Genomic DNA, 25,634 nt, shown 5'->3' with positions numbered 1-25,634 from the left:
TCTGTCAGTGAAGCACACACATCATCACAGTTGGCAGGATCAAGATTAGAACCCCAACCTAACTAGTTTGTTACACTACAGTCTTATGCAGTTATCACAAGTGCCACAGAGCTTATATGGTTGATACATGACCAAAGGGTGATGTCAAGGTGAATGACATCAGCAGAAGTACTAAAGTAGGCAAATGAGAGGTGTAGTGATTGTGAATGGCTTCAGAATCATTAATCTTGACACACACACACACACACACACACACACACACACACACACACACACACACACACACACACACACACACACACACTCACACACACACACTCACACACACACTTGCCAGTGCTGAGATGCATAGGTTCATTGCTTCGCAGGTGTGTAGTAGGTGAATGGGCCTGATGGCTGTACAAGGCTAGGCAAAGAGAATACCTTGGCATCAGACCACATGACAATGGTCTCCATTGTGGCTCAGGGGTGTAGTCCCTGGAGTGGTCCCCACAGGTGGATATTGTATTCACCATCCACTTATCTGGGTTCCTATTGTGGGTGGCCAGTGATGTGCACTGCTTCCCACATATGTGATCTATATTCCATAACATGGACAGTGTCTGGGTTGTGCACATGCCCCACATGCATGTTCTTTGACATGTGGAAGTGTACCTGAGGTTTGTGGGGCATGTTGTGTGTACATATTGTTATCTTCTGATGTAGCATTCCTGACGTCATTTGGGGAAACCTGGCTATGGAACTGAGGTTGTGCTTGCACCTACATTGACAGCATGATACAGGTATTCAGTTGAGTTATTGGTGCCTGTCCATATAGGGCATGTGTATAAGGCATGGTATTCCCTTTGTGGGTTACATTTGCAGACTCTACAGTTGTTGCAGTCATCCAGTGGGGAACATAACAAAAGGTCTACTGTAAGCATTTATTTGCCTACTGTAGGGATGGAACAGCGTGCCATGTCCTTTTACTTGCTGGATAACACACAGTCAGGAGATGTTACAGATCACAGTACATTCTGATGTCAGTGGCACTGTTGTGGTCAACAGGCATGTAGTCCACTGCAATCACACTTGGTTACCATTTGTGAGACAATATGCAGGGAACTACCAATATGGTGGTTGTTGCCTAGCCAAGTGTATTTGTGTATGAGACATGGGTGGAGAGTGTTCTATGAGTAATACAAGGGTTGCCTATATTGTTCACCAATCCATAATGCCACATATAGGTCTATGGATTGTCTACACCAGCCTCTCTGGTGTTTGACATCTGTTGTCCTTGTAAGGTGGACACTGTGACATATAGTAGGTCTTCAATATAATAATTTAGCAAAACCCGCCCAACAATGCATCTTGTTATTACACAATCACAGCAACTTCCACACAGGATACTGATGACAGACATACACTTGCCAGTACTGAGATTCAACCCCCCACCTAGCTATGTATTGCTACTACAGCATACTGCATTCATCACACATGCCATGGAGCTTATTGGATGAATGCTATTCCAAGGTTCTTTTAAGGTGAGGAACATCACCAGCCCTTGTAAATACTGGCATTGGGTGATGTAGTGGTTGACAGATCCCAAAAATAATTTTACCCTAATCACACATTTACATTTGCCAGGGGTGAGGTTCAAACATCTATCTAACAATCCTTATGGACCATTATGTTACGCATTTACCACATGCACCATGGACCTGACCTAGTTTAGGGTTGGCAATAGGTACTTATAAGTTGGATGATATCTGCAGGACTTCTAAAGTCAGGCTCTGAGATGTGTACTGGCTGTAAACAGGGCCAAAACCTTTGGAGTACACACATGCATACGTACACACAAAAACACCTTCCCCAGATGAGATTCAAACCCATACCTGTGTAGTTACTGCTACTACATTGTTCCACATTTATGGCATGCACCACAGAGCTTATAGGGTTGGGCTTTGTTCAAAGGAGTGTTGCAAGGTGACTGACATCAGCAGGCTTTCTAAAGTAGGCCAATGGGAGGTGCAGTGACTGTGAATGGCCTCTAAATCATTAATCTCTACACACACACACACACACACACACACACACACACACACACACACACACACACACACACAAAATTTCACAGTTGCCATGTCTGGGATTAAAACTCCTACCTAACTAGTATGTTACACTATAGCATTATGCAGTTATTGCACATGCCATGGAGATTATGGTGCTGATAACTGGCCAGAGGGTTATTTCAAGGCGACCGATACCAGCATGAATGCTAGCATGGGCTATGGTAAGTGCAGTTTGTGTGAATGGGCCATAAATCATTCCTCTGGGAACACACACAACACTCAGTCACACACAACTTTACATTTGACAGGACTGGGTATACAAATGCTAGAGGAATACTGATTTGTATTATCATGTTACACAGTTATCACAAGCACCACAGACACTAAAGGGGTGAGGGTTACCAAAAGTAAATGTCTAAAGTGATTGACATTGGCACATCATGTGATATTGGTTGAATGTGTGGTGGGTGGGTGGGACAGGACTCATGATGGCAATCTCTTTGTCACTGTCTGCCTCTCTCTTCCCCAAATCTCTGTGTGTATGTTTGACCTATTATAGTGTGTTGGCCTTGGATATGTGTGAGTATCCATATTCAATGTGTGTTCAAAGCATGAATGGTGTGCAATATGGTGTGTGTGCACAGACATCTGCAACTGACAGATATGTATAGTCCACTGTTGTTGTCAGACATGGGCTTCATTTCTCTAAGTGTTGGAGCATGCCCAATATGACCTTCTGTACTGAGTGTGTGAATCCATTCCAGGTAGGTTGTACTCCAGTGCAGGATTTTGTGTTCTACACCTACAGCTAGCAACCTGTTTCTGCAGAATATCTGTAGATAGGTTGACAATATGGAGTCACAATGGGTGACAGATAGTGGGATACTGTAACTATTGCTGTTTGTGCTGCTTGTGTTACATGGTTGGTGTTAGCAGAGATATTCAGACATGTACTGTTTTACACTGTGATGTATTATGTCATCAACTACCAATAGATATACTTATTTGCTCACAGTTATTTCCTGGGAAATACAAGATGAATGAAGCTGTGTCCAGTATTGTGGTCTGCAGCCTACATATTCTTGCACAATCATGGCATTCTGGAGGGGGAGCTGCAGAAACTTGCTGATGGGTCTGTGTAAATGGTCCAGCACCTTGGCACTGTGGTGGCTGAGGATCCCCTGCTTGTACATCTATCTACATAACAGAATGGCCATATCCTACTGTGGCCATATCTGTCAGCTGCACAGATTCACCCAGGTTACCCAGAGGCAGGGCTCATATATCTGGTCAGTTCCCCATCACATTGTGGTTTACGAGCGGGTTTGTAGCCACCCATTACTGGGTTTACAGGCAGAGGTAGTATGGGCACACATCAGAGTTTCAGACTGCACACACTCCATGGTGTCCATGCTTCTACACCCCCCCACTCTGTTATTCTATCCTCTTCCTAACATTACGCTAGTGATCGTTGTGAAGTATCCCTATAGTTGTCCCTTCATCCCAGCGTTATTTAGGGGTTGGTCCACAGTTCATGCAGTAAGACATGGTGGGCATGCTACTGGGATTTGTCGACATGGCCTTACATTTGTGTTCTGTGGACTGTGTTATGTTGCTATTTTGGACCCCATGAGATAGCATACACTGGCAGTATGGGTGAGGCACAGGCCTTTGACACAGGACTGTAGGGCATTTGGTAGTGATGCAGGCCATTTGTAGCAGGCCAGTGCATTCTGTCACTCCTACAGTCCCAGGCTGCGAGCCACTGGATTCCCCTGGGGAGACAGGGTAAGTGTGTGAGGTGTTAATGACAATAGTTCCTGTCTATATTAATCCATTGGTCTGGATACTGGCAGGGTGCTGCTTACAGCTAGGTAGTCAACCTCTCAACTGTACAGATTTTAGCAGCATGTCCAGATTTTTGGCTCATATTTTTGGACTGTTTCTCTTTTTTCCTGGCAAATCACTGAAATAATCACAGGATTCAAGTCACTAATTAATGACATACATTTGAGTTTCAGACTTCACATCCTTTAGAAAATGTATATGAAAACAAATCCTGTTACTCTAGCAACTTTCTAAGTTTATAAGAGCAATATTTAAAATATGTCCCTATTTGTACCCCCCATTTTGTCAAGTCTGTGAGATGATCCCAGATGTGTAGCTAGCAAACAGGGAATACAAGTGATTGTCAAACATCATGAGAACACACCTGTCACTGTAGATCCCCCTGAAACTGTTAGGAGAGTAATATTTCAGGTATGTCCTATCTGCACTCCCATGTTGTCAAGCTGTGACCAAAGTGTGTACAGTAACAGATTGAGATGTATGTGAATAATACTAATGTATAATCCGGAACTTTGTGTGGCAACAGTCAGGTAGTGCTAACAAACATTGCTCCCACAGGTACTTTGGATACGAACATTGTGCTGAGAAATACAGACCATTATAACCTGTACTGGTACTGTTCACTCTGGTATTGTAGGGAATTGTGAGTGTTGCAGTTTCTCTGACCAATAAAGTATCACTGGTCACTTTCACCCACACTGTGCTACATAATATAACTGTGTAGGAAAGCATGTATATGTGTGTGTCAGGTCACTAAAGGTGGAAAAGAACAATATTCTAGATATGTCCTGGCACACCAGCATGTGGTCAACACATGGCCAGAGTCTGTGCAGAAAGAGTTGGATAACTATGTGCAAAACAACAACCCGGAATCCGGGAGTATGTGTAGAAACAATTAGTGTTAACAAACATTCCCTCCACAGGTATATTAGGTAAGAGGTGTATACTGCAGGTAAATCTGGTTCATGTGCAGTGATGATGACAGCCATATCACTGACCAAACTAAGGCTATAGGGTAGTGTAGTAAGACTTGTAAGGTACAGATAACAGCACTGACTAGGAAAGTAATGTGAACTACAGGAATATATTAGTTGTTAATTGACATCTTTCTGCCCCCCCACCATATCTCCAACAATAATCAATATACCCAACCCAACTGGTATGTAATGATTCTGATAATGCCCATTTGTTTGCTAAATATTTTTATGGTTCCCATACATGTGCTATATTGAATAAGTCAAACATTGGTGACATTGTGCCATCAATGTACCTGCATGCAGTTTTTATTATGTGGTAGTATTGTGGAAATGTACCATAGATGTATGGTAGTACTGCACCCAGCCTGTAGCAGTGCCACAGGTGTGGCCACTGACATTTCATCTCTCACCCTCTTATGTAGGCCCATCCAGGATAACAAGGCAGCAGCCTGTAGCTGCTGAGTATGTTTTATGTAGATGCTTGCAACACACCAGGGATGCAATGGTGATGGTATATTCCATGCACACATCTAACACACCTACCCTGAATGCATGCTGTACATGTGCATGTGTTGTTGCTGTGAAATGCACGGTCTCACAGGGGTGACCATGATGGGGTATTGGAAGGGTATGTCAGACACTGAGTAACATACTGCTGATAGACATGGCCTACAGTAATGACATTTTCTGAGCGACACCCATATACAGTGCAACACCAGTGTATATACCTGTAGGACAATGGCAACTTCTGCAAAGATACACTATGGTATAAGGCATTACAGTAGTCCACATTATCAGCTGGGTCTAGGCTGCAACATGTGGTGTTCAGTGTATGGGACACTGCAAAGTGACACACATGTAGGGCTTACTTGTCACGCATCTGCATGAAAGCTGAAGGGGATCTCAGCATGACACACCAATGCACTGCAGCAGGGATCCTAGGATGGTAGGAATGGCTCTATCTGCACATAGTCAGGTTCAGGACCTGTGGCAGCCATAACCCTACCCACACAGCAATAGTGATGGCAGTGTGTGGACACCATGAGCTGTGCACATGAGTAGACCTTGCAATCATGCAGAATAGGGGACATGTGTAAGGCAGACTGAACATACACTGGTAAATGCAGATGGCCCGTGCTGGTATACCCCTACCTGGAGCAGTGACTGCTGTAGTACACACAACATGAGGTGTGATAAATTGTCATGATAAGGGTGTGCACACATATGCCCACATGGTGTGTATGCATTGTGGTCAGCAGCCACACACCTAACACACTCTGTAGACACTGCATGTGAAAGTACAGGACATAATGTCACATACCAGGCTCATGTACTGCTAAGATATGTGGTTATGTGGTCCCATGGCAGATCAAGGATGTGGGTGTAAACTCAATAAAGGTGTATACACCCCCCCATAGCCACGGTATGCTCTGATTGGTTGTCAGTGTAAGAGTATTTCAGTGGTTATACATGGTCTGTTGATGTTGACAACTGTAAATCAGGCATCAGGCACTCACCAATGACAACTTTCCTCATATCATCCCAGGTATGTGTTGCTGAAAGACATACGGGCTATGAGAAGTAAAGATGACATAACTGACACAGTACTGCACATTCCGCAATGGGTTGGACACCTGTGAGTTGTGGTGCACAGTTCATGGCAGGATGCAGAACAGGTGCACAGCAATACTGTGTACATGGGTGCAGTGGTATCCAGGGGAAGGGGCATCACCTAGTGGCACAACACATGCATCACACACATGTATACTGTTGTTAGCATGGATTGACTATAGCTGAACTGCATGCTGTTCTGTACCATATGTTCTGCAAGTTGGCAGATGGGTAATAGGAGGACTGTGTGTACTATCATTGTGCAACCTCACCTGTATGTGTGTGTGTGTGTGTGTGTGTGTGCATCCTGGTGGTTAGTTAGTTTGCCTGCAGGGTCACTCTGGTGAAGTGGAGGGAGGTAGATGCATGTAAGATGCGTGTGTGCATGTATGTGTGTGTGTGTGTGTGTGTGTGTGTGTGTGTGTGTGTGTGTGTGTGTGTGTGTGTGTGTGTGTGTGTGTGTGTGTGTGTGTGAGACCATGTATGCACATGTGTGATTGTGGGGTGTTCATATGGCTGTACCTCCCTTTGGGACCATGCAGTACATGGACATGGACTGCCACATTGCACACCAGGAATACCTGTCATGTATGTAATCACAAGACAGCAGATAGTATAATATGGTCTGTAGCATGGAACAGGCATACAGAGGGAAGGTAGACTCCAGGTACACACTTAATATCGCATTCAGCCGAGAGGTCACCAACAACCCATGTATGCAGCTCTACAGATGCATTGGGAAAGTACTAGTCAACACCAGGGAGTGTATACAAATATTACAGTTGTCACATGATGGGCTGATGGAGCAGCATATCTGGCATGTACTGAGCATTACATACACATGACACACCAGTGGGAGATATTATGGATACAACATAGTAGCCCACACATATAGGGGCCATGCACATCATTTCTGGGCATACAGAGGGTGCATACTGAATGACAGCAGTGAGGCCATGTAAATCCACTTCACACAGGTCAGGCAAGTAAAGTAGCAACAGACCTTGTGTTGTGGCTGCTTGTGTGGGCATTTACAGGACTGTGATGTTAATGAGTGGTATCAATGTGTGTATGTTAACAAGTGCGATACAGGATGGGGTAACACATGGACATATACATGGGACTGTCTGTAAAGCCATGGACAGGTAGGTATTACGGAGGTGTGTGTGTGTGTGTGTGTGTGTGTGTGTGTGTGTGTGTGTGTGTGTGTGTGTGTGTGTGCGTGTGTGCGTGTGTGTGTGAGTACTGTTAGACAATGCTATACAGGTTTTAAAGTGCGTTTAATGTTTTCCCTCACAGGTGGCGAGGTGGGTCAGGGTCACTCCTGCATGCAGTCTGATGTAGGTGTCCATACAGACATCAATGGTGATGATGATAATAATGTTGAGGCACAGGTGGGATTGTCAGGGGCCAACACTGGGCCAACATTTGACTTCCCCCTTTTAGCCACCTCACCCCTGCAGACAGTTTCAGTGCCTATATGCACTCCATCACCAGTGGCCATAGCGGCGGGACATCTGGTGTTCAGTGGCAGTACACAGGAAATTGTGGTAACCATGCCTACTGTGTCCAGTCGTAGCAGGCATAGCCAAATGTCTGGCAGGCCACCACATAGGCAGATGTCCCAGGCTGCTCATGGTAGGGCCACTGGACATCATGCCCCTGGCAGAAGCAACATAGCTGCTACCAGCAGAAGCATGTTTCAGGCTGTCATGGTGGCACAGGCACATATAGAACATTACCACAGACAGGAAACAAAAATGCAAGTCCAAAACTCACTTACGAAAAGCCGACTAAGACTGGAAAGCAGCAATAAAGGCTACGCAGTTCCTCTGTTGAAAACTTTAATGATAAAAACACGACAGAATACACCACATGAATACGTTCTGCACCAAATGTTGAACACACTGATGTTAAGCGCTTTCATCTGCCGATTGCAGACTTCATCAGAACATAATCAAGTGCTACTGTCTGTTGCATTTAAAGAGAATGTTTGAACGAATTGATTAATAATCCTGACATTAGAATAATGAAACCAGACAAAGGGGGAGGGGTGGTCATCTTTTCGAATCATGAATATAAAGCTGCTATTCATATGATTTTATACGAATCAGGCAATTATGAAGTGATATCTATTAACCAAGTACATATAGGATATAGACGTATAGATTTATCCATCGAAGAATATTTGTTGGACAATAGAATTACTAAGGATGTCTATGAATTCATTCATATAGAATTTCCCACGTTGGCCCATATGGTGGGAATTCCTAAGATTCATAAATCAATAACCAATCCACCCTTCAGACCTATTATCTCTGGGTCCAAATCTAAAATTTTTAATATAGGTTATACTATAGACAGATGGGTCAAACATATTTACAGCAATATCCCACATCTCATGATTGATTCATGGGATTTTTTGGGTAAACTAACACCTTTGGTGTGTAATTCAGAATATATTTTTGTTACGATAGATGTTTGTGACCTGTTTTCTAGTATCCCTAAAGAAGAGGGTTTGGACCACTTTTGTAATAGCCTGAGAAATTATTCTAGTCTAATTTGGGACAGGATCGTACTCATTTTAGATATGATGTCATTGGTACTGGATCATAATTATATTTCATTTGAAGGAGAATAGACAGAATAAAGGAGTGGCTATGGGTGCGTCTTGCGCACCCGTTTTTGCAAATTTAGTCATGTTAGACTGGGAAACTAAGTATGTTTTTAATAGTGTATATAAAGCAAACATAATTTTTTATGCAAGATTTTTAGATGATATTTTTGTTTTATGGAAGGGTGATAAGGAAGATATAGTCAAATTTGTAGAGTATATTAATACTACCACAGAGTTTTTAAAATTCACTTTTAATATCAGTGATAGTGGTATATCTTATTTGGATACTTTCATCTACAAGACAGCAGATGGATATGCATCCAAGGTTTACAGACAGACAACTTTTTCAAATGACTATGTTTACTTTACCAGTAATCATCCACGACATATTTTCAAGAATATTGTAAAGGGTCAATGTATTAGGGGAGCTAGAATGTCATCCACGAGGGTAGAGATGGAAAATGAAATGAAGTACATTTATCAATTATTTGAGGATAGAGGTTATCCGAAAGATTTATTGGATGACACCATCAAATATGTTAGTTCCCAGTGGGATCAAAAATACATACCTTTATTGGGTAAACATAATATTATTCAAAAAGTACAAACAGAAAACATATTTAGGGAAGGCAGAGTGTGTGTTTTAACATATTCCCCCTATGTTAATTATATTAAAGATATAGTGACTAGATATTGGGACATTATTACAGTTACAGATGCTAGTAGAGAAAAGTTGGGCCAGTATCCGACTATAGTCTATAAGACTGCACCCAATATGAAGAAATTATTAGAGAACACGGGTAGTCATGATTTGAATAAGAAGGATAAATGAACACATACCAAGAAATGTGGAAGCTGTAAACAATGTAAATATATAAACACCCCATCTCATATTATATTGGAAGATGTGAATTATACCAAAATTAGGAGTAGGGGAGGTTATTGTTATACAAAACAAGTGGTGTACTTAGCCAAATGTAATTTATGCCCAGCTTTCTACATAGGAAAGACTGAGAGGCAATTGAAGAAGTGGATTTATGAACACTATTATAGGATCAAAACCAAGGACCTCAAAAATGCCTTATACAGACACATCAAAGATGTAGGTGAACAACACATCTTCACTTTTACTATAATTGATCAGGAATTTATTAATCCACTAGGGGGGGATTGGAAATCCAAACTTGCATGTAGGGAGAGTAAGTGGCAGATTTTAGCTGATGCCACCAGAACCCCAGGACTCAATGATTTTATTAGTATTAAACCCTTCCGTAAAATGTGATCTATTTTATACAAATATTTTCATAGAATTATGTATATAGTAATTATTTAATATGACATTTTCTTATGGTCGCACATTTTATTTGTATATTAGATATTTTTTATATCATACACACTCATACATAGACTCCAGTTCATGTCTTTTATTGATTATTTATAAGTAAGAAATATATATTATTAATATTTTACAATATTTTTTATTATAAATTATTTATTAAATATTCATTATTCATATGTATCAAATTCATGTAGTAGAGAGTATTTTTAGTATAGAATATCCATTGTATCAATCTATTATTCATGTATTTATATATTTATTTATATAGTATCAAATAGTAGAGTATATAGGATATGATGTGCCGTATATACAGTGATGTGTCTTTAAGTAGCCAGCTTGGTTTGGCGCCAAATACTGTTTAAATGCAACAGACATTACCACAGACAGGGCCTGAGGCTGCAGAGGGCTGCTATTGCATCTTCAAATGACAACGCCCATGAACTGGCTGGCGCCATCTGTGGATTAACTGAGTTCATGGATAGACGGTCTGGTGAGATGATGGCCCTCATCAGCCATAGTCTTTCCATGCTTGAACGTGTGGTGGGAGTGCAGCAATGTCTGTGTGGACATAGGCCAGCAATGCCAACAACTGGTAGTCAATGTGGACATGCCAGGACACCAAGGGGCACCTGTAGTGGCGGTAGCAGCCCTGGCAGTGTGGGGCGGTGTGCTGTTCACACCACACCACAGCAGGCCACGTGCACGTGGTCCTGGCCAGTCCCAGGAGGGATCTGGTACCAGCGGGCAAATGTCATCAGTAGGTGAGAGTAACACATAGAGGCCTGTACCTGGATGTGCCCGCGGAACTCCTGGCAGGCACAGTCCACATGTCTGTGGCCGGAAGCAGTGAACTGCACACCCTGCCAGGTATGGTCTGCAGCTGTCCATAAACACCTGTGCAGGACAGCCACATGGCAGAACTGTCTGCATACATACCCACACACTATGCAAATACACCTAGGTCAACCCCATACCTACACACTCCACATCACCTTGGCCAGCTCCCCAGAGCACACCCCTCACCCGCACACATGGTGTCAAATGTATGGCCCACCCTCAGCCTCTGGCAAACCAACACCACACACTGTGCATATGATGATACCTGTGCCCCATCCCTGTCATCCATACCATCAATGCAGGGACAGGCTGATATGGTTCTGATGCGCACGGTAACTATACAACAGTGTACCACAGTACTGAAGTGTAACATGCTGTAGGAAGGAGAGTATGAGACATATTTGGCAGGTAGTGTAGCCATCCAGCAATGATGCCTTATAGCTGTTAGTAACACTGGTTGGTTGTGGTCTCTATAATGTTATCCAATTGTGTTGTAGGCGTACATGTGTCAGCACTAGGATGCCCTGTGCATATGATGATACCTGTGCCCCATGCCTGTCATCCACACCATCGATGCAGGGACAGGCTGATATGGTTCTGATGCACACAGTGACTGTACAACAGTGTACCACAGTACTGCAGTGTAACATGTTGTAGGGAGTAGATTGTGAGGCATATTTGGCAGGTAGTGTAGCCATCCAGCAATGATGCATTATAGCTGTTAGTAACACTGGTTGATTGTAGTCCCTATAATGTTATCCATGTGTGTTTGTAGGTGTGCATGTGTCAGCATGAGGATGGCCTGCAGTCATATTGCAAACCGGGATATGTCACTGTGCTGACACCATGGCTTTGACCTATCTGGGGTACAGTCGAACACATTTCACAGGTTACTAAACTGGTTATTGCCTGTGTCACATGGCCAGGTGGCCTGCTGAGGTATATATACCCTGGCAACCTGATGTACACCCATCCATATACATGCACACTGTTACTTGCCAACACTGGGACTAGACCCCTACCTAGCTATGTCATGATACTGACATGTGTGGCTTACATTGCACACACTGCACAGCGTTTAGGGTGAGGTGTATCCCAGGTTACACGGTACATGCAGAACATCCCCCGACATGTACAGTATGCTAATGGGGGACGTAATGGGTGTATTTGGATGATACTTAGTGTGACATACCATCATATACACATTTACAGACACATAACAGCCAGACACACATCTGAGATACCAGAGCCTATCACTGCTAACTAACTTAACCGTGTCTCCAATGTGTTACAGGTAGGCTGCACACATCACATGCATAACTGGCTTGGATTGTGGAAACAGTTACCTGCATGACTGATGGTGACAGTGGTAACCATAAAGTGGTACATGGGACATATACCTGGTGTACCTTGGTGTAATTACAGTGTACACAGCACCCACATCCCCCACTGGATATTGTACTCCCTAAAACCCATGACGACACTCTGCCATACCCACCATCACACATTGGCCATGACTGCGATACAACCCATAGTATACCCCAACATTGGTACTACATGGATATGCATCTCATGCACATGCCACATGCGTAGTATGGTGTCAATCAAGCGTAGGTTGCCTGTACATATCCCAGCTGGATACCTGCCATTTGCACATCTGTACAGGGACTGACAGTCATCACCTTGGCAGGTAGCTATGCAGTAGCATGAATGCATTGACAGACCAGTAAGGGGTATATACTGTGACGCAGCTCACACACCATGAATGCAAAAGGGAGGCCTCGGTGTCCAGCCATGCTCGCAGGTGTGCCTGTTTTCAGTACTACATTAAGCACTCTGGTCTTGCCTCGGTTAGCACTGTCAACAGTAGTACTGCCATGCTACACTACATGCCAGTGTGACAGCACATACCCTGGGCTACTACACCTGTATGTAACACATTCACATGGATAACAGTGCTGTACAGGCCTCATATATGTCTGTGTCCCACACATGACACTCACACCCCTTGCTACTGTAATGACAGCACATAGGTGCATGCATTGTACATGGCATTGCATACACTTATTACAGGTTATCAGACTGGGTTGTTTGTTCTGGTTACCAGGGCTAAGCTATGCTTAGCAAGTATCAACATTGCTGCAATATAACAGCTAAGCTGATTTGCACACTGATAAGCGCTGCCTACACTGTGTAAGTGCTTGTACATTTACCCATAGCTTAGCACCGCTTAGCTTTGTGCAAACCCATGCAAATGTGTTTAAAGCTCCTCAAAACTGCCTTAACCACTCTGTATCTGACAGCCCTTGTCCTGCTCAGCAACAAAATGAACAGCCCTTGCAGGTCTTAAACCCAGGACCCTTTATACTGAAGTCACAGCACTTAAACACTACATCATGACCACTGTGAAGGCTGCTGTTGTTTTACCAATATAGCTGTCAATACACATATTGAGTAGCACTGAACATTTGCCTGTAGTTCCTACCTTGTGTAGTCCTTGTTATTAATATGACTGTTGCATCACATATGTTGTTTTATCATAATGTGTACATAGCAGATACATACAGTGAGATACATGTGGAAGGGTATACACAACCGTGACATTTATTCATGACAGGAATATGGTTGTATACATATCATAGGTCTATATATGTCTACATGTACATACACATGTATACTCATGCATATGTCTGTACACACATCTGTATAGTGCTACATATAAATGGCCATGTGTACATCTCTTTGTATGTACATATGTGTATATATATATATATATATATATATATATATATATATATAAAATACATATATGTATATATAGATATGTGTATATATAGGTATACGTATATCCATATATATATGTATATAGCTATATCTGTATGCACATCCTATGTGTACAGATATGCCTTGTTATGTTGGTATATATGTAGCTATCTATAACTATATGTGCATACATACCTATTCTGATATACCTATGCATGTATCACTATCTGTATATGTGTAAACATATATTGCTCTGTATATGTATATATCTGGATGTGTCTATGTATATCTATGTATATATGTCGATATGTATATGTGTAATTATATATATAGATATCTGGATAATCATATGTACATATATTTTCACCATATGTCCTGAACATGGAGTGTAGCTCTACCTCAGCCCATATAGTCCCAACTTTGTAGTGCAAGGGGATGTCAGGTATGTATAGCAAGTATATTAGTAGACTATTGCTACTGTAATAGGGTTTGTCTTCACAGACATGGTGTGTGTGTGAGAGGTCACATCTGCTTTTCACATGTGCGCCATTGGATACTGATAGATATCCAAAGGACATCATAGTACAGTACTGCTGCTAGTATGTAATGCCCCTTTGGACTGCAGCAGAGATATTGGCCAGTATATGTGGACATTCTGACACACTCTGTATGGTACAGAGGTATACACAGAACCCCTTAGTGCAAAACATGTGGACCAAGCCTGACAATATGGATGTTAACAGCCATGTAGATGGGTATAACAAATAATGACTGGTATACATTTGCCCCCATAGGTTATGCATTCACACACCCCTATCTGTCCTGACACATAATAACCACTGGTACAGGGGTGGCATGGCCACATATTACCCAGTAGATATTGACATACATCTGTACAGCATCCCACTGCTCTGTCTGACATACATGACTGTTAAGGGGGGTGCGGCAGCAGTACATCTGGCAAGTATCTGGACATGACATCTCACTGGGTAAGTACACTAAGCTGCTCGGCATGTAACAATACACTGTGCAGGCTACATGCAGACTGGGTCAGCACTAGCCTACATCTCCTATAGGGGAATGCACATGTACCTGCATATATAGGAGGCTCTACAGGCATGTCATAGCACAGGGTAAGATACACCTGTGTGAAAGTGTATAACAACAACCAATGCGAACACAGCCACAGCTCCATATGGTAATCTAGCATAATAGTATATGGACTATCTGTTCAACACCATCCTCATATGTGCCACTCACAGGCTAACCCTACATATACTGGGCCACTACAGAGTGTGATCTGATCCCTGTCTGTGGTATGGGACATGTGTGTGTGTATGGCCCTACAAACATGTAAGCCAATATGGTAACATACAGTGGAGCAGTATGTAACATCAGATAGGATGGGACCTAGAACAATGACATCTACCACAGTCTGTACATAGGCCAAAGTACATATTAACAATATGCACACTGTTGACATCCATCTTAAGTACACAGACCTCAGTACTGTACAAACATCCACAGAATGTCCAGGTTATGTCATCAAATATAACCCCTACTGTACATAACATGTGTAGCAGTCTGATCTCTCACTGGCTTATCAGATATGATAACACTAATTATGGTGTACAGCACATATGCACCTCTTAATGCATGACATGTGTACAAAGGTTGACAGAGTTGTGGCTGGAAGCACATACATAGGGCCAATATTGACATGTTGCTGTGATAACCTCATACATTTACTGTTGTAACAGGGCTTGTTGCAACATATATCCTATGAGGGATATGAAGTCAGTAACTGTCACGGCTTTCACCATCTACAGACTGCAATCCTCACACTACCTTCTGCAGTTCACAGATATATGCTCTGTGGATAACACATGAAAACAAAGGCACCACACACTGCCCAGTCTGCAGATGACCCTACAGATGGGGATTCCTCACAACCATACAACTGACATGGCAGGTATTAAAACATGTAGGACAGCCATATCCACATACACACTGTTAAACCAAAATTACTCCAAATGCAGTATAGCAGCACTTACAGGCTGTAGTCAGGTCAGGCACATCCCCCTCCTGTGTGTTGCCCTGTTTCCACAGTGTATGTTGTTAGAGGTAAATTCCCAATCCATCTGAAATGCTGTTTGCCAAACAACAGATCTAGTTCCTGCTCACAGTGAATGAAAATGCCGAACACCAACATTATGTTCCTGGATATTAGAGTGTGTTTCCATGCAATTAGCTATGGGAATGTTACCACAGCTGTTCCACATGCAATCAGCTAGGGGAGGGCTGCAATTCATGCATAGGCCATCAGCTGATCATGAGCATCACTTAAAATACACATGCTTCTGCCCAAGCAAAGCAGGTGTAGGTCTCCACATCCACCAGCGAGGGAGTGAGAGAGGCAGACAGAAGCAAAGACAAGTCAGGCAGTGGTGGGAGAGTAAAACTTAAGCATGTTTGTGTCACACACCTGCTAACTCAGTAGTGCTATCACATTTCTATAAAATTATTTGATACACCACATAGGTTACATGTTGTGGAGCCCTCAGAATATATATGTGATGGTGAGTGACATCTGCAACAGGGATATGGTAGCTATACGGTAGGAGTAGTACATGTGCCTGTCGGCATGAACACATGCCAGCGTCAACACAGCCACATTCTCACAAGGACACACACACACATTGACACACTTGGTATGGCCAGGAAAACAACCCATCACTAGTGAGATTGCCACAACACATTACTGCGCAGGTATCACATGCACCACAGGGGTCATACAGAGGTTATATGGGCAAAGGGTATGGGGAGGTGTCTGACATCAGACAGCATGCTTCAGTATGCCACTGGGGGTTGTAGTGAGTGTGTATGTGAACATATGCATCATACCACACACACACACACACACACACACACACACACATACAAACACAGTGCCAGTACTGACATGCATGGGTGCATTCATTCACAGGTGTGTAGTGGTCAACTGTGCCAGATGGCTATACAAGGCTAGGTACACCTTGGCATCAGGCCACATGACAATGGTCTGCATTGTGGCTCAGGGGTGTAGATTCTGTATTTGCCCACACAGGTGGGTATTTTATTCATATACACAGACGCTGGAAGATAAACACTTTATGTAAAAAATCACAGAAACACGGCAAAGCTTTCAGGTATAAACCCTTCTTCAGTGCATTCATTTCAACAGTTAAAAACATAATGATTATATAGTGTGGGTCAACATCACATGACCTGCAGCCAAGTAGTCACATGACGTATACATAATAAAACATAATACATTTCATTTCAATTTGGTTTGCTGTAAGAACTTAAGAACAGATTTCAGTGTTATAACATCATTTATTCCTGGCGGTCTATCTGCCTGTAGTCTGGTTATCCACTCATATTCCTTCAACTCCAATTTATTGTTTATATCACCTCCTCTTAATGTTGTTTCAACTATGTGTATAACACGAAACGAAAATCTGTGTTCAGCCCCATGTTCCTCTATGTGCTTGTATAGAGAGTTAGTTTTTACAGCTCTGTTAATTTCCGACTTGTGTTCAATTATTCTATTTTTTAGTTTTCTTATAGTTTTACCTATATAGAATGATGGACACTCAGAGCAGGTAGCCATATATACCACCGAGGTGGTATTACAGGTAGCTTTAACATTGAAATTATACACTCTCTTTGTAATCGGATGCTTGAACAAATAGCTATTGTGATCGTGGATATCAGGGCAACATGTACAATTATAACATTTAAATGTTCCTGGCTTAGTATTGTTACATGCATTTAATGTGTAGAAATCCTTGTAGCACAATTGCTGCTTTAATGTTCTCATATTTCTGAAGGAAAAATATGGTTTAACATCCAATACTTTCCTTACATCCATACATGCCATCAATATAAGCCAATTCTTTTGTATAACTCGTTGTATTAAATATGTGTTGGAATTAAAGGAAGTAACAAATCTAACCTTCCTATCATGCTGCCTTGCTTCACCCATTATAGTACCTTCAGTGTATATAGGTTTAAGGGTAGTGGTCCTTTGGGCTATAGTTTTATTCTTGAATTCCAAGATTAATCTGCTATCATAGCCACTAGAAAGCAGTTCCTGTGTTGTGGATTCAAGCTGTGTGTTAAACATGACCTCATCCGTATTTAATCTACTTACTCTACCCAACTGTGATCCTACTATACTCTTAAATACATGGGGAGCATGCATACTACCAGAATTTAAATATCATCCTGAGTGTACCTCTTTCTGATATATACTTGTTTCAAAGGAATCAACAGTTTTGTGTAACATTAAATCTAAGAACACTATCTTGTCCCTAGAAAATTCCATCTTAAAATTTAAGAAATTCGTACTTTCATTCAAATATAGTAAAAAAGAGTGCAACTGAGACTCAGTCCCCTTCCAAAGTAAAAAACAATCATCTACAAATCTCTGGTAAAATGCTATATGTCTAGCAAAAATGTTATCTTTGTTCAGTATAAATCTCTGCTCTCAGACATATAATACCAAGTTAGCATAGGTATTTGCTGTAGAAGTACCCATAGCTACACCCGATTTTTGCAGGTACAATTGTTGGTTAAATAAAAATATATTATTGGTTAAAACTAAATCAAGTAATGTACAGATAGTTTCTACCTTGCGTGGTGTGTAAGGGGTTTGCTCTGTTAGAAATTCTCTTATACAATTGATACCAAAATCATTGGGTATTACTGTAAAAAGTGAGGTAATATCCAACGTTACTAGTAAAACATTATCATATAAAATCCCATCCGTTTTTGAAGACTGTTGCCATTGCCTTAGCTTCATTAAAAAATCGATGGTATCCTTCAACACAGTGCAACAATTTTTCATGAGAGGATATAATTGTTGTTGCAGATAGATAGATAGGGGTTCCGTGATCCAACCTCCACCTGAGACTATAGGTCTCATAGGTGGATCCCTGATGGACTTGTGTATTTTAGGAACCCCATATAGACTGGGTATAAGAGGACATGGTACTGTAAAGAAATTAAACAGATCTATATCTATGTCTTCTTGCAATTGTAATTCATAGACAGCCATATTAATTGCACTAACACATTTTTTAACATCACTATGGTTAATAACTTTAAAGGCTTTTTCATCGCTTAATAAGGTTTCCATAGAATGTATATATTTATCCTTGTCCATTATAACAGTAACATTGCCCTTATCAGCTGACTTAATTATAATGTTGTCATTATTAACCAGTGTCTTCAGAGCTTTATGCTCTTCCATGGTCAGATTAAAATTTCTAGATGTTGCTGCACATTCATACTTGTTATTACTAGTATATATTGCCCTAATCTCTTGTTCACATAAATCGTGAAACGCTGTTAGCACAGGTACGTTGCTTGGTATGAATGTACTTCGTCGCTTACATATTAATTCAGTATTACATTTATTGCCAAACAACATTTTTAATGTTACTGTTCGTACGAACAGTTTGAGCTCTGTTAAAATATGTACCACATCATCAGATGCCGTTGGAATGAAATTTAAGCCCTTATATAACAATGAGTAATGTGCTTCACTTAACCATCCAGTCACCTGGGTGACTATTGCATGTGGGCAATGCTGTGCATTACTTGTCATGTATGTGTTCCTTAGTCCATGACATGGACGGTGTCTGTGATGTGCACAGCTCCCACATGCATGAAAAGTGACATGTAGAAATGTACCTGGGGTGTCTGGCCCTTGTTGTGTACACAGATTATCATCAGATATGCCAGTCCTGTCCTCATGTTGCGTGAACTGGTAATGGACAGCAGGTTTACCCTGCACCTACACTGACAGCATGCTAACGGCATTCCCTGGTGTCAGTGGCATCTGTCCATACAGGGCATGTTTTCAGGCATGGTGTGTCCTTTGTGGGTCACATTTGATAACACCACAGGTGTTCAGTGGGGAACATGGGGAAGGTGCACTGCCTGCATATACGTGCCTATTGGACAGATGGACAGGGTGCCATGCCCTCGGTAGGCCACTGCAATCACTCCATAGTTACTATCAGTGGGCAATATGCAGTGTACTACCAATATAGCATCTGTTGCCTAGGCAAGTGTGTGTGTGTATGAGGCATGGGTTGAGATTGTTCTCTGGTTAATACTGGGGTTGTTAACTTTGTTTGCCTGGCCTTTATGTCACATGTAAGGGTATGGATCTGCACTCCAGCCTCTCCGTTATTTCACATCTGTTATCCCTGTACGGTGGACACTGTGAGATATACTAGGGCCACCATATAAGAAATTTGCAAAACCCGTTACACATTGGGCCCAGTTCCCTCCACACAGGATACAAGTTACAAACACAGACACACACATCATGTCTGGGATTAGAACTCCTACCCAACTGTTTTATTACACTACAACAGTACGCAGTTATAGTATGCACCATGTAGATTACTGGAGCACTTTTTCCTCAAAGGTGTATTTCACATTGGATGACATCAGCAGGATTGCCAAAGTAGGGCATTTGAATTGTAGTGAGTGTGGCTAAGCTAAAATGTACTGCTCGCTACACAGATATTGAAACACACACAAAACATCCACAACTGACATGTGTGAGTATAGAAGCCCTAACAGACGTCTATATTACACTACAGCATGAATGTGTTATAGTACGCGCCACAGAGATACTGGAATGCTTATTCCCCAAAGGTGTATTTCATACTGGATGACATCAGCAGGATTGCCAAAGTAGGGAATTTGAATTGTAGTGAGTGTGGCTAGGCTAAAATACACTGTTCCTTACACAGATATTGAAACACACACAAAACATCCACAACCAACATGTGTGGGCGTTGAACCCCTAACAGAGGTCTATATATCACACTACAGCATGAAGCTGTTATAGTACATGCCATGGTGATTTCTGGAGTACTCCTTCCCCAAAGGTGTATTTCACATTGGATGACATCAGCAGGATTGCCATAGTAGGGCATTCAAATTGTAGTGAGTATGGCTAGGCTAAAATGCACTGCTCCCTGCACAGGCATTGAAACAAACACAAAACATCCACAACCGACATGTGTGGGCATTGAACCCCTAACAGAGGTCTATATATCACACTACAGCATGAAGCTGTTACAGGATGCACCACAGGGATTGTTGGAGAGCTTCTTCCCCAAAGGTGTATTTCACAATGAATGACATCAGCAGGATTGCCAAACTAGGGCATTCGAATTGTAGTGAGTGTGTCTAGGCTGAAATGTACTATTCCCTACACAGACATTGATACACACAAAACATCCACAACTGACATGTGTGGGTATAGAGCCTCAAGCAGAAGTCTATATCACACTACAGCATGAAGCTGCTATAGGATGTACCACAGGGATTACTGGAGAACGCCTTTCCCAAAGGTGTATTTCACAGTGAATGACATCAGCATGATTGCTAAAGTAGGACATTTAAAATGTACTGAGTGTGACTAGCCAAAAATGCATTGCTCCCTACACAAACATTGAAACACACACAAAACATCCAGAACTGCCATGGGTGGGAATAAAACTCTACCAGAGTTCTATATCACACTACAGCAGTACGCAGTTTTGGCACATGCTATGGAGATTACTGGGCTGCATTCTTCCCAGAGGTGTATTTCTAGGTGGATGACATCAGTAGCCTTACCAAAGTATAGCATTCAAATTGTATGTAATGTGACTACCCTAAAATGCATTGCTCTCTTCACAGACAGACACACACACAGTTGCCAAGGCTGGGATTAGAACTCCTAACTGCTTTATCACCCATACAGCAATACACAGTTATGGCACACACTACAGAGATTACTGGGGTACAAACTTCCCAGAGATGTATTTCTAGGTGGATGACATCAGCAGCCTTACAAAAGTAGAGCATTTCAATTGTAGGGAATGTGACTACCCTAAAAAGCATTATGCTCTACACAGACACACACATTGTTACCATGTCAGGGATTCAAACTCCTACCTAACTAGTTTATTACACTATAGCAATATGCAGCTATGGAATGTGCCATAGAGATCACTGGGCTGCAACTCTCCTCAAAGGTGTATTTCACAGTGGATGACCTCAGCAAGCTTGTCATAGTAGGGCTATGGGGAGGCAGTGTGTGTGCATGGGCCATAACCCATTCATCTAGAAGTTGACATGCCACATGCAGGCACACACAGTGTCATATTTTACAGGTACATGTATACAGCTGCTTGTACAGTCATGTTGCACAGCTAGCACGTGCACCAAATAGTCTGTAATGCTGGCAGATACTGGTGGCTAGTATCTGCAGTGAGTGACATCTGAACCTCATGTGGTTGGGGCCCTTTGGCTGTGTGCTGGATGAGACAAGCCTGGATGGCTCCTTGTCACAGTCACCCTCTTCCACACATCTATGTCCATCTACTTTTGGCTTATTATAGTCTGTTGTCCTTACATATATGTCTGTATTCCTATCCACTGTGTGTGCAAGGCATGAGAGGTGCATACTGATGAGTGTATGTGCTAAAAACTGCGACTGCCAAATATATCTGTGTCAAAGGAAAAATATACTTTAAAAATGATCAAAACATGGTAGGTTCAGGTTAAGGCACTTTAATCTTGCAGCAAGGAGAAAAAATGTGCTAATACAGAGTTTGTCTAACTAGAAACAGGAAATGCTTACATTTTTATACACTTTCTAATAAGACATTGCCTACCAAGCTGACATAGTGAATCACAAGTTTTGTCATCATCATTTACTAATAATTGCTTTCATAATATTCTGCTGATTTATCAATTTTTGTGAGAAACTTCCTAAGGAAAACAACATGGCCTTGGCTACCACCGGTTAGATATATGCAATGTTACCATTCAAGGTACTATGGCTAATTCAAGCACAAAGCAAGTAGTTTATTTCTCTAACAATCCTTTGTCTATATTACCTCTAAATATCTGCAGCTGTACATGTTCTCATACTTCGAACAGAGCTGATTGTTTAAAATCATTACATTTACAGGATATAGCATTGTTCATTCATTCTCTCCTGACCTAGCAGATAACCACCTGCTTCTCAAGTACATTTCCAAAAGGCATAAACATGAATATTGTTGTGCTAGCAATTACTAGGTCAGAGGGCATCTTGCAAGTTTCAGAAAGCACACTGCAGTTTCAAAAAGCATCTTTTCAGTCTCATATGAAACTCAACTATATATAAAACAGTGCATATAAAATAGAATGAAAAACGTGTTAACTTATTTAGTTTCTAATTAGCATTAAGCATACACACATTAATACATATTTTTCTGACATTTCCTCCTGTTAATACTTTTTAATTCTATGTTCAAAAAGAATAAACAGTTTGCTTCTTTTCCTAACCTCTTCCATTCAGGATTTGCAGTTAAGAAAGTCATTCAGTTTAAAACTTTATGAAAGTGTTTCACATTCTAACAATTCTTCAAATTCAGTACTTTGATACATAGTCTCAGAAACTGATATATCTATAAATTCTTTGATTAGTTTTTTCATGCAGGGGATACCACAACAAATACAAGTTCCTATCAGGAGCAATCCCATACAAATGGCAATCAAGATGTTCATTAGGATGGAACCCCACCCCCCAAACAAATTCTGGAAAAGGTCCGTCAGAGGGTTTGGGCCTGGCTTGGTCATGGCAGACACTTGCTGTATCACCTCAAGGTGGTCATTTATCCCGTGCTGATGATCTGGTATATACGTACAGCACTCTTCTTTGATTAAAGTGCACGTACCACCCCTCGCCGCTAGGGTGAAGTCAAGAGCCATTTGGTTCTGGAGCAGTACAGTTCTCATAGCATTCAGTTTATGAATTATCAGTTCAAGAGCAGAAAAGGTTGCATTACTCATTACTTTGAGAAGTTTGGACAGTTTTCATAGCTCCCAAATCGATTTTACTGCGCCATATGCGGGTAATATGCCTGCCCACGATATGACAGCATCACTCAAGTCCATGTGCGTCAGTTTGGTACCCACAGTATGATGGTCTTTCCAGCCCGCCTCGATCTGTCCCACTGGATTTTCAGGCTTTCTGACAGCTTTCCTGGCCACATCTCGGGTATTTCAAATATTTCCCTGTGGCAAAACTGCAGTGTGTCATATGGCCGGGACCAGGTACCCCAAAAAACAACTGCCGGACCAATTGTCAGGTAAACATTTATATGCCTTTTTACCACACACAAAATAACAATCCTCTACCTTAGTAGTTACTTTGTTACGAAATGGCTGCCCTGCATGAAACATTTTTCTATCTATTACAGATAATTGTTTAAAAAGTTCAGGATTACGTTGCACTTGGTCAATTGTTTTATGCATAGATTTAAGAAATGAGTCATAGTTTGAACTACAAGTTCCACCCATTTTGTTTGCTTTAGTATAACATTTATAATGTACAGTCACATTATACTTGCTCCAACCCACTTGGATTGTGTCATTCTTATAAAAACATACAATTCCTTTTTGTGTCACAGGCAAATACAGTGCTACCTTATCATATGTTTTAATAGCTACTGTGTCATGAACCAAATTTTCCCAGGTCTTATTAACCCCTAGGGGGACTGCAGTCATTAATAACCCCCCATATGCTGTTGGTATGGCTGTGCAGATCCAGCAGTTCGAAACATTAAAAGTTTCAGCATATACATGTGTAATTGCCTGATAAGTGTTAAAGTTTGGGTGCCAGTCTATGCTCGGCTCATCACATTTAATCAGTTCAACTTTTGTGGCAGGAAAAAGGAAAGGCCACAACAAAAAGAACAATGTTATCAGTATAGCTACCAGAATAATCATGCAAGTTTTCTGAGGTTGTTCAGTGTCTCTATTTGCTCTATACCTGGTCATTTTGTTCTCGTTGTACAACAGTAACAAGGTTTTTGTCCAGTTCGAAGTTCTTAACCAGTTTACAGTGTGTCAAATGAATCCAGGATGCTCGCTCCACGATCTTGACTGCAGTGGGTGTCGACAGTAGTACCTGGTACGGCCCTTCCCACTTCGGAGAACTCCAGTTTTTTCTCTTCACTATCTTCACCCAGACCCAGGTGCCTGGGGCTACTGCTGCTTCCGATGGTTTTGTTTGCTCTTTATCTGAAACAGAATTTAACTGCAAAAGTTTGTTATTCAAAAATCGCCTCATATACCCTACAAGTGAACTGTCAGCCTCCTGCTCTGCAGACATGAGAGGTTTCCATTGAGGTGTATAATATGCCCTCCCAAGCAGAACTTCAAAAGGAGTTAACCCTTTTGCATTTGGAACAGTTGTCATGCTCAACAGTGCCAGAGGTAAACAGTGCACCCAGTTCTTTTGTGTCTCACTAATCAATTTTCTAAGTTTATTCTTCAACACCCCATTATGCCTCTCTACTAATCCTGCAGATTGGGGGAGGTATGCACAATATTTTTCAGCGATATCCCGAAATAGCGACTAAGTTGTTGTATAGTTTGATTTACAAAGTGTGTGCCATTGTCACAATAAATCTTTTCTGGTATGCCAAATCTAGGAATAATTTCTTTAACAAGGACTTTTGCAACAGTAGCTGCATCTGGAT

This window comes from Protopterus annectens, chromosome 7.part0 (assembly GCF_019279795.1).
Source record: "Protopterus annectens isolate FY-2018-M chromosome 7.part0, PAN1.0, whole genome shotgun sequence".
Classification (NCBI taxonomy): domain Eukaryota; kingdom Metazoa; phylum Chordata; order Ceratodontiformes; family Protopteridae; genus Protopterus; species Protopterus annectens.
The sequence above is the reverse complement of the archived record's forward strand: the minus strand, read 5'-3'. Positions refer to the sequence as shown.